This window comes from Dreissena polymorpha, chromosome 1 (assembly GCF_020536995.1).
Source record: "Dreissena polymorpha isolate Duluth1 chromosome 1, UMN_Dpol_1.0, whole genome shotgun sequence".
Classification (NCBI taxonomy): Eukaryota; Metazoa; Mollusca; class Bivalvia; order Myida; family Dreissenidae; genus Dreissena; species Dreissena polymorpha.
The window spans coordinates 192,684,042-192,695,819 of NC_068355.1; the positions used below are offsets into that span (position 1 = coordinate 192,684,042).

General features: G+C 35.6%; 1 long non-coding RNA gene across 2 annotated transcripts in view; it reads right to left on the minus strand.

Moving 5' to 3' along the window:
* Window positions 1-4,924: 4,924 nt before the first annotated feature.
* The window catches only part of LOC127864402 (uncharacterized), a 97,312-nt gene continuing 90,458 nt past the window's right edge, over window positions 4,925-11,778 (minus strand). Inside the window, exons 2-3 of one of the 2 annotated variants that reach the window (XR_008041879.1) lie at window positions 5,391-5,597; window positions 4,925-5,089 (exon numbers count right to left, since the gene is read on the minus strand). This is a non-coding gene — a long non-coding RNA (uncharacterized LOC127864402). Of the gene's footprint in view, window positions 5,598-11,778 lie in introns of both variants that reach the window. The other variant, XR_008041880.1, reaches the window with a different exon arrangement.

The window sequence follows — 11,778 nt, forward strand, 5'->3', positions numbered from 1 at the left end:
ACATGTACATGTAATGTAGTGTAACCCTTAATGTAAATCTCTTAAAAAGGTGAACCACAGCGGTTCACGGTGATTTGCGGTGATTCGCGCTGATTGCGTAACAGCGAGATACATCGCGCGACGGTCGCCTAGACATCACCCAAATTTTCTTGTCGCTCGGAATCACCGCAATTTGTCACATTGCATCGATTGCGGTGATGCGAGAATCGCGGCAAAAATCACGGGTCGCGTAGTGTAGTTATTCCCTTGACAAGCTCATTTAAGGCCATTTTTTTATCTTTTAACTCAAAGTGTGACCTTACCCTTGGATATATCGACATAATTCTTTCGCGCGACACACCGTCCAATGATGGTGAACAAATTTGCCAAATGATTTTAAAATCTCAAAATAAATGATAAAGTTATGGCCCAGAAAAGCATTTGACCTTTGAATTCTAGGGGTGACCTTGACCTTGGAGATATCAACGTACTTTTTTCACACAACACACCGTTCCATTAGGGTAAACAAATGTACCAAGTAATTATAAAATCTAACGATAAATATCAAAGTTTTGGTCCGGTTAAACTTTCTGTTTAAAACTCACTAAGTGTCCCCGCGACCTAGTTTTTGACTTGGCATGACCCATATTCAAACATGACCTAGACAGTATCTACATACAAATTGTGACCAAGTTTGGTGAAGATCGGATGAAGTTTCGGTACAGACCAACAGAGCGACAGACCAACCGACCGACAGACCAACCGAAAGACCGACAAAGTGACTCCTATATAGCTCCCATTACCAATGTTAATGGGGGTATAATAAAAAATCCTTACACAAAAAAAGAGAACAAATGTAAATATGTATGTGCCGCTTTCAGTCCATTTCATACAGAACTAGATATGTCACAGACACTCATCCCCCATGGACACAGTCAAATTTAATCAAATATAAAATATAACCAAAAAATCTTCTTAATGTACTTAATACTTGAGCAAAATACTACAAACAGTCATAATTTTATGTAGCGCATATATATATATCTCAACACATGAAAAATGACAGACATAATTTTGCAATAATTGATTGCACAAAAAATGCCTCCCTTTAAAATCACTTAAATATGATCTTTCTTAGGCTGTTGAGTGAAATTTGCCAGCATTTGAAGAAAAGTTGAGTTAAAAAACATATGTTTTTAAATTAACATATTCTTCCAAAGAAACTAGAAATGCGTCACATTTGACACTGATGACCCCATGGTACATGTTTGGACACACACAGATCGACTATTATATTCTACAAATGGCAAACAAGGGACAAAATGGTCACAAAACCAGGTTTTCAGCTGAAAAAAGTCTGATAAAGGGAGACAATTCAAAATGTGTATTGTTAACCCCCTTGTGTAAAATCGACCTTGATTTCAATTAGAAAAAAAACAAGAGATGTGTTCATCAGAAACACAATGCCCCCTATTGCGCCTCATTGAAATAAATAAAAAACAATATTTATTTTTTTACCTTTGACCTTGAAGGATGACCTTGACATTGAACTTCCAACAATCAAAATGTGCAGCTTCATGAGAACGCCGCTTTGAAATTTTTATTTTTTTTACTATTGTTTTTATTTTATTTTTTACCTTTGACCTTGAAGGATGACCTAGACCTTGAACTTTCACCACTCAAAATGTGCAGCTTCATGAGAATGTCACTTTGAAATTATTATTTTTTACCTTTGACCTTGAAGGATGACTTTGACCTTGAACTTCCACCACTCAAAATGTGCAGCTTCATGAGATACACATGCATGCCAAATATCAAGTTTCTATCTTCGATAAGGCAAAAGTTATGGCCAACGTTAAACTTGAAGTTTTTTTTTTGGACGGACGGACAGACAGACTGACATACACACATACTGACGGACAGTTCAACTGCTATATGCCACCCTACCGAAAGCATAAAAAGTCTGATAAAGAGAGATAACTCAAAATCAAAATGAGCATTGTTACTGATTATTCATAGTTACATAGTTGTTTCAAAATCAATATATTTTTAGTTGTGGCGACCTTGACCTTGGAGATATTGAAGTAATTCTTTAGCGCAACACACCGTCCAATAATGTTGAACAAATGAGCCATATGATTTTAAAATCTCACAATGATTCACAAAGAAATGGCTCAGACAAGCTCATTTATGGCCATTTTTGACCTTCAAACTCAAATTGTGACCATGACCTTGGAGATATCGACGTAATTCTTTCGCGTGACACACTGTCTAATGATGGTGAACAAATGTGCCAAATGTTTTTAAATTTGACAATGAACGACAAAGTTATGGCCCCGACAAGCTTGTTCCGCCCGCCAGCCCACCAGCCCGCCCGCCGACATCCCCAATCTAATAACCATTTTTTTCCTTCGGAAAACCTGGTTAAAAACACAAAGGGCCATAACTCAGCACAAATTGGTGGCTGTCAAAATTCCGTTCTTTAATGATGTAATTAAACTATGAAAGTTATGGAAAGATTCACACAGAAGTAAAAGAGGAAAAAATAAAACACATTTTGAGAATATATATTCTTAAGCGGCAAAAAACAGACACAAGGCCATAATTTTGGCAACACTCCACACATCAAAATTCCTTTCTTTAATATCATTTAAACATAAGGCTTCTTTTCAGTACTTAATCAGCTCGAATAGAAGTTGTCCACTCCTGCAGATTTCCCTGCCTACAGACTACGCACTCTCTCCTCCACCTCTTCCTTTAGTAAGCACGGACAATCGTCAACCACTTTCTGGTCTGAGATCGTACTGACAGAGAAAGCGCGCTGGTCAAAGCAGGTAGTTAAAGTAGTCGCTAGGTTAGATTTGAACAAAATACTATAAAGGACCACTGATGATGTGACATAACAACTATTAAATCTGTGCTTTTTGATGAAAATACGCTTGGCGGTTTGGAGCTAATTGACAACTGACCTCTTACAAATGACAACAGACGACACGCCCCTACTACCATAGCTCACCGCATTTTGTACTCAGGTGTGTTAAAAAAGAACCAGTACATTCGTTGAATTCATATCCCCCGAAACATAAATTGAGTTGTGGATGGGTGCAAATCCGTTGATATAAAGGTATTCTCATAAATAATAATTAAGTGTATGGTAATTGGTTTATGAATTCTCCTCATTGATATCTTTACACACATGAATTTACATATACATGTTGAAATATGGTATTGTATCTGAGATATAGCCTTGAAAAATTACATCATACAAAAACAGCCAAGGGCATTAACTATGAGTTAAGAAAATGCAGGGTCATGGTTATGTTCATGTAACTTCTTTTCATTGATTTCTTCACATCCATGAATTATCATATCTGAGATATAACCATGGAAAATTCCATTGTACAAAAACAACAAAAGACAATAACTCTAATTTAAGAAAGTGAAGGGTCATGGTTCTTAGTCACGGAACTTTTCCTGATTTATATTGATACACCCATGAAGTTTCATGTTGAAATCTTGCATGGCATCTGCGATAAAGCGCTAAAATGTTCCATGATACGGAAACAAACAAAGGGCAATAACTCTTATTAAAGAAAGTTTGAGTTATGTGTATTGTGCATGGCAATTCTCCTTATTGATATCTACACACCCATGAAGTGCCATGTTGATATCTTATATAGTTTCTTAGATATAGCCCTAACAAGCTTTGTGACAGAAAGATGGACGAACTGACCGACTAACAGACGGATAAGGCCAAAAAAAAAAATAGTCTTGGTTCAGGGAACCCGACCGACCCTATTTTTTGCCCCCGACCCTAACGATTTTTTTGGTCCATGGAAAAAAATCTGATGAAGAAAATGCTAAAATCTCGTAAAATTTCATTGAAAACAGCCACCAATTAAACCTGGATTGGTTTTCTATATTTTTCTCTTTGTTTCAATGAAAGTGTTCGCAATTTGAACAGTGAACAATAACCGGTCTGCACGTGTATACGAGACATCGCTTGACCTTATTGTTATTGAAGTGCGCATGCTAGCTGGCCAATCAACATTGAGCTCGCTTACACATGAAATGACGTTGTTAAATGAAATGTAAAAATGGGTGGAGCTATGGAGTAATATTCGGTCATTCATGCGCAGACACTGTGCACTTTGAATACACAGTTAATATTGTCGTCTGCAAACAAAATAGCGGCCGGTCGCAAATGTCGTATTATTATAGATTAACAAGAGTTCCGCGGTCGGAGATGACCGCATTGAAGCCGGATTTTTTATTTAAATGACAGGAAAGTACCTTTCGTGTTTTTGTCAATGCAATACTTAAATTACTGAAATATTGTTCAAAGGTCAAAATGAAATGTAAGTACTTTTCAAGGCATGAGCAAACCTTGTGTTATAGTTTGAAGACTCTAGGTACAAGCATACCAAAGTTATAACATGGAATAAGAACTTTAACATTTTTACCTACCAAAGTTATAAGAACTTTAACATTTTTACATTCAAGGTCACAGTGACCTTGACCTTAGAATGAATGACCTTGAAATGACCAGTGGTCATCTTAGTGTGCTTGCAAACCTTCATGTCAAGTTTGAAGACTCTATGTCCAAGCATACCAAAGTTATAACAATTTTAACATTTTAACATTTAAGGTCACAGTGACCTTGACCTTCAAATGAATGACATTGAAATGACCAGTGGTCATCTTCTAGTACTGGCCAATCTTTATTTCAAGTTTGAAGACTCTAGGTACAAGCATACCAAAGTTATAACATGAAATAAGAACTTTAACATTTTTACATTCAAGGTCACAGTGACCTTGACCTTCAAATGAATGACCTTGAAATGTCCAGTGGTTACTTACTAGTTCTGGCCAACCTTCATGTCAAGTTTCAAGACTCTAGGTCCAAGCATACCAAAGTTATAACAACTTTAACATTTTTACATTCAAGGTCACAGTGACCTTGACCTTCAAATGAATGACCTTGAAATGTCCAGTGGTTACTTACTAGTTCTGGCCAACCTTCATGTCAAGTTTCAAGACTCTAGGTCCAAGCATACCAAAGTTATAACAACTTTAACATTTTTATATTGAAGGTCACAGTGACCTTCACCTTCAAATGAATGACCTTGAAATGACTAGTGGTCATCTGTTAATCCTGGCCAACCTTCATGTCAAGTTTGAAGACTCTAGGTCCAAGCATACCAAAGTTATACCATGAAATAAGAACTTTAACATTTTTACATTCAAGGTCACAGTGACCTTGACCTTCAAATGAATGACCTTGAAATGACCAGTGGTTACTAACTAGTTATGGCCAACCTTCATGTCAAGTTTCAAAACTCTAGGTCCAAGCATACCAAAGTTATAACAACTTTAACATTTTTTATATTGAAGGTCACAGTGACCTTGACCTTCAAATGAATGACCTTGAAATGACCAGTGGTCATCTGTTAATCCTGGCCAACCTTCATGTCAAGTTTGAAGACTCTAGGTCCAAGCATACCAAAGTTATACCATGAAATAAGAACTTTAACATTTTTACATTCAAGGTCAGTGACCTTGACCTTCAAATGAATGACCTTGAAATGACCAGTGGTTACTAACTAGTTATGGCCAACCTTTATGTCAAGTTTCAAGACTCTAGGTCCAAGCATACCAAAGTTATAACAACTTTAACATTTTTTATATTGAAGGTCACAGTGACCTTGACCTTCAAATGAATGACCTTGAAATGACCAGTGGTCATCTGTTAATCCTGGCCAACCTTCATGTCAAGTTTGAAGACTCTAGGTCCAAGCATACCAAAGTTATACCATGAAATAAGAACTTTAACATTTTCGAGCACGCCGCCCGCCCGCCCCCCCGCCCGCCCCCCCGCCCGCCCGACAACATCAATCTATAAGCCGAGATTTTTTCGAAAAAAATCCGGCTAAAAATGAAAAGAAGCGTGACAATATTTTAATTATTTCCAAGCTGTCTATTGATCTGAATTTAAAAGTGATAATTAAATAATTAGTTCTATGTCGATGATGTTACAACTTTCTGCCAATTTCCGATCGAAATGAAAAGATGATAATTAATTAATTTGTTTGTTTTACTCGCACACTATGCTAACTGACAGCAGCGTATTTTAATCAAATAAAAATGTGAAAAACACGCGCGGTTTAATTTTAATTAACATTTCAAATTTTTAACACATAGGAAGAGTCCTTCATCTACACTACTATAAAAATGGAAGTAACCACTTTGTCTCTAAAGTCGCTAACATGGCGTCTTTAACCTTAAAGCGTTGTTGGACGAAAAAGAGTCATAACAAAAAAAAATAATTAAAACACAAAACATTAGAACAATCAAAGAGTCATGGAAACTTGACAACAATTGGCTTCGCTTTGATAATGAATCAAAATCAATGTACTGTGACGCCCTTAGCCTGTACAAACCAATAGCAACATTCAAATTTATGTACACTGCTCACTTCCTGTGCGATGCGCTCAAACCCATTGCCATTTTATCAAAACATGTACCAGAAGAAAGACTTGTGCTATTCTGAGGTTACCCTCCTTTTGACAGCCACTATTCAGACTCTTGAGCACCTGTCGGAGACTAGGTCAGGTCTCATGATGAAAAAAATTCTGAAGGTCACACCCCAAACACCAGAGACTCATAAAGATGGCTTGTTCACTTTTGAATATGAAGGTCACACTATCACAGACAGACAAAGAAAAAATGGTTGGCTAAAAGAAATTTTGGGCCAGAGCTAGCCCTGAAGAAGTGCATAAAGAGCTAGGAATATTGAATAATATACAACGACTAAATACCACATGTGCAATATTAATCATTTGGTCAGTGTTTAAACAATCATGGGTGCATTAACTGACCCTTTTTCACCCTGAAATCAGTCGACTGGTAAAAAAAAAAAAAAAAAAAAAAAAAAAAAAACCTACCTACCCTCCTACATTTTTCTGGCCATGTTCCCTGAACCAAGACTATTTTTTTTTTTGGCCTAAGGCCATTTCTATATCCATCAGCCTTTGCGGGGGATAACAAGGACCATTATTCTGCCAAAAAGTGTTTCAGTTAAAACCTCTTTACAAGCATATACATATAAAAGCCATCCAACTGTGAAAGTTTGAAAAAGATCCACCCAGTAGCAATAAAACAAAAGAGATACACAGCATAAGTTTCGAGACGGACGTTATCAAGGACGAACTTACAGTTTGATTGACAAGTACATTGTTAAATGCCTCCCACTCAGTGGGCCAATAAAATAATAAAAAATGACAAAATTCTGCCAAAACAGGTCAAAGCACAAATTCCTTTCTATATGATTATATTTACATTAAGGTCATTCTACTATAAAAGTGTGAGCAAAATCGTCTCAGCAGTATAGGAGGTCGAGTTAAGTACACACTTTCGAGGCCTAAATAGTCCATTGAAAAATCAAAGCGCTGAAGGCACTGAAGTTGTTTGCAATTGCATAATATAAGATGCAATTCATTTTCCAAAATTAATCACAAGATTGAAATTAACACAAGTCATTCAAATTTATAAAGAGTGAGTCTTTCTCGGCACGGATGCGGCAGTTATCAGGTTTATCGTACCTAAAAAAACTTGCTTGAAAAACGTGGTATTAATCTTGGTATATCAAAAGCAAACAAGAAATTAAGCTGTGAAAGTTTTTTACAAACATCTGGCACAACTTAAGGAGGAATTGAGTACACAAAATATTTGGGCTTATATATTATTGAAAATCATACAATGGGCCATAATTCTGCCACAACTGGTTGCAGCCAAAATGTCTTTACATGTATTTACGAATATTTGCACACCAATGCATTTCAGCTGTGAAAGTTTCAGCATGATCCACCCACAAGTTGAAAACACATTCTTGATATCGGACACGGAAATAAAAAGTCCTTTTATTAATTTAACAGCAATTACTAGGTAAACAACCCAAGTATTCAATTTGGGATTGAAATATTCGATAATTAAGTGTTTCATTACCAGTAATGTCATGGTATCGCCATTTTGAAACAAGAGCACCGCATTACGGATGCCACGCTCAGCTGCGAAAGCTTGTCAGAATTTTTTTTCTTTTTTTTTTTTAGAGGTCACAGTGACCTTGACCTTTGACCTAGTGACCCAAAATGGGTGTGGCGTGTAGAACTCATCAAGATGCATCTACATATGAAGTTTAAAAGTTGTAGGTGGAAGCACTTTGATTTTAGAGGCAATGTTAAGGTTTATGTAAAAGTTTTATATTAGAGGTCACAGTGACCTTGACCTTTGACCTAGTGACCCATAAATGGGTGTGGCATGTAGAACTCATCAAGGTGCAACTACATATGAAGTTTGAAAGTTGTAGGTGGAAGCACTTTGATTTTAGAGCCTATGTTAAAGTTTGATATTAGAAGTCACAGTGACCTTGACCTTTGACTTAGTGACCCAAAAATGGGTGTGGCGTGTAGAACTCATCAAGGTGCATCTACATATGAAGTTTCTAAGTTGTAGGTGGAAGCACTTTGATTTTAGAGCCAATGTTAAGGTTTTAGCAGGACGCCTCCGAAAACAGCCTCGCTAAAAATACATTTTACAAGTAAATGTCTTTAAATGAGACAACTGTCAATAAAATTATAACCGACAAGATGTTTGTCCTAAATATACCCAGTTTTTTTTTCACTATTTTTAGAATGGGGCTGGTTCACTTTGATTTGAGAAGTATCACGTCTTATGTACTAAAATTTTATAATTAATCTTGTTAATTTCATGCTAACAAATACTTTATAACATATAATAAAAGTATTGCAATATAATATTGTATAAGGTTCAACTTAAAGAGCTGGATTTGGAGATAATTAAAATTTGTATCCTTATAATAAAAAAACTTGTTTGAAAAATTTCAATTGGGAATTTGTAGGTCCCATTTGGGAAAATATATATACTTCTTTCAATATGGAATGGGCCCCCATACCGGACCCAAATTTGAACAAAAAAAACCACTGTTACCATAGCAGGACAAATATGATTGGTTAATTGTCTTCTGGGCCCTTAATTTTTGCACCATGTAAACTATATTTATTCGGTCAAAAACACACATTCTTTATTTGACATTAAGTTTAACACTATCATTATAAATAAACTGTCAGGGCCCTCAATCTGTCAAATCCACGGCCGAAATTCGGCCGCATCCCCCCCCCTGAAAAGCATACTTTTTTTCCCCTTTTTTGGGGAAAAATTCCCCCTAAAAAAAAAATTTTCTTTTTTATTTTTTTATAGATAGATGTCTCATGATTATTATATCTCAATTCTATTTTAATTTAATCTTGTCAAACATACTTAATTATAAAATAAGCAATGAATATAGTGCAAACATGTACAAATGTAATAATTAGATAGTAAGTAAAAAATCCCCCAAAAAGGGAAACGCCGCGAAAATTCCCCCTGCTATGGGTAGCGACCCGCTTCCCCTTAAATGGATTGAGGGCCCTGACTGTTCTGTAAATAATTCCATGAAATACCACCCCAAATATACATCAGTGAAATACCGCCCCGTATTCACATCAGTGAAATACCACCCCATATTTACATGTACATCAGTGAATTATCATCCGATATTTACACAAATGAAATACCACCCCATACTAACATCAGTGAAATACCACCCCATATTTACATGTACATCAGTGAATTATCATCCGATATTTACACTAATGAAATACCACCCCATATTTACATCAGTGAAATACCACCCCATATTAACATCAGTGAATTACCACCCCATAATTACATCAGTGAAATACCACCCCATATTTGTTGCGTAAATGCAAAGTTTTTGTTGTTGTGAAAGTTAGTTTTAATTAAGTTACATTTCAAACTAGAAGTGTTATGCAAAATGTGCATGGTTCACGGACGATCATGCCTTTTCCGACCATTCCTGTAGGGCCCCATTTCTGCCCCATTTCCAATCTAAAATCGAAAATTTTAATAAAGTAATAAAGAGCTTTTTCATTTATCTTTTGTTAGTTAAATTGAATTATTAATTTTGTTAGTTAAATTTAATTATTAATTATTAATTTTATAAGATTTAATAAATATTTAATAAAATATTTATTGCAGGACCTTTGCCCAATATAACCCCATATTTACAACAGTGAAATACCACTCCACATTTACATCAGTGAAAATGACCTCAATCTTCAATGTTATTTTTTCGTAGCGCCCCCCCCCCCCTTCTCTTTTGTGCGAATGTTTTATCTAGTGCAGTATGGTTCCTTTTTTAGTTATTAATGTTTTTCTGTCCCTGACAACCATAATTGAATGCTGATGGGGCAAAGGTCCTGCAATAAATATTTTATTAAATATTTATTAAATTTTATAAAATTATTTATTTAAATAATTAAGTAAGCCTTGTTCCAGCATTATCACTTTATATCAAATATATATATATATATATACAGTCCAACCTGTCAATAAAGACCACTCAAGGGATTTGGTCATTGTGGTCTTTGTTCACAGGTGGACTTTATTCGCAGGGTCGATCGAAACTTTGCAAAATACATGTATGCTGGTAGTTTTTTAACAGGTACCTTATCTGTGTATGTGCTCTATTGTTTAAATGTTTGAATACTTATGCATGTATATTGAAATTAAGGATTGAAAACACAGTTTTGTTTCACATTTGTATATTTATTACATGTTTTATTTCTATTCCCTAATGTTTTTTTATTTATTTAATTTATCATATACTGTATAAATAACTATTGACATACATGCATACGTACATGTACATGTAATTCTACAAAGAGCAAAGTACAAAATACACATAACATAGAAAATAGGTCCAGACACAGACAAGAGCCTTGCACTTGCGTCAACAAACCACTTATGCACTAAGTCATTCACTGACGCGAATTCCGACTCACGCTTAGGGCGTTTACTTTCACAGTTTACGTTCTCCTCGAATTTGTCCATAATCTCATGTTTACGCTTTAAAATGCTCTGAATTTGAGTTTTTCCTACACCAAGATCACTAGTCACTCGTATTCAACTGTGTCCTTTACCTAACAAAATAATGACCTTAACGCGTTCTTCCAACATCAAGAACTTGCGCTTGGAAGCCATGAAGGTTAACTTGAACTGACAATTTACTTTTCTATAATCTATGAATGTCTTATTACGGAGAAATTTAAGAAAAGATTTACTTAATTATCAAAATGTTTGTCTTTAATAAGCATCGTAAATGATATGAAACCGTTAATTTCCTTAATAAGTTTATGAAAGCCCCAAATTTGTCTTTTATATTTTCGGCAATTTGAACATTAATCGCGAGTCACTTAAATACAAATTTGACAAACTGTCAAATGCATAAAAGAAGCAGGCCACTACCAATTAGCAATGCATGTTAAATAAACAAACAACCACTATCGAGTGCAATAAACTGTCACTTGCCAATATCTCCATAGCGACTGACGAGTGCACTGGTAAGATGTGTATCACGTGACTACGCAGCGTCCTGGTGGCCATTTTGTTTTTTGAAAGTTGCGAAATCGTTGATTTTTATGATTGCAGTGGTCGTTATACGCTATCAAAATGGAGATTTGGGAATGTAAAAGGGTGGTCGTTGGTCTTTGTTCACAGGTGAGCTTTATTCGCAGGTTCAATATATAGTGAAATCATTCGGGAGGAAATCGGTGTGGTCGTTATTGACTGTTGGTCGCTATTAACAGGCGGTCGTTCGGGCAGGTTGGACTGTATATATATATACGTCTATATACGGCCATAGTTCAATTACTTCAATAT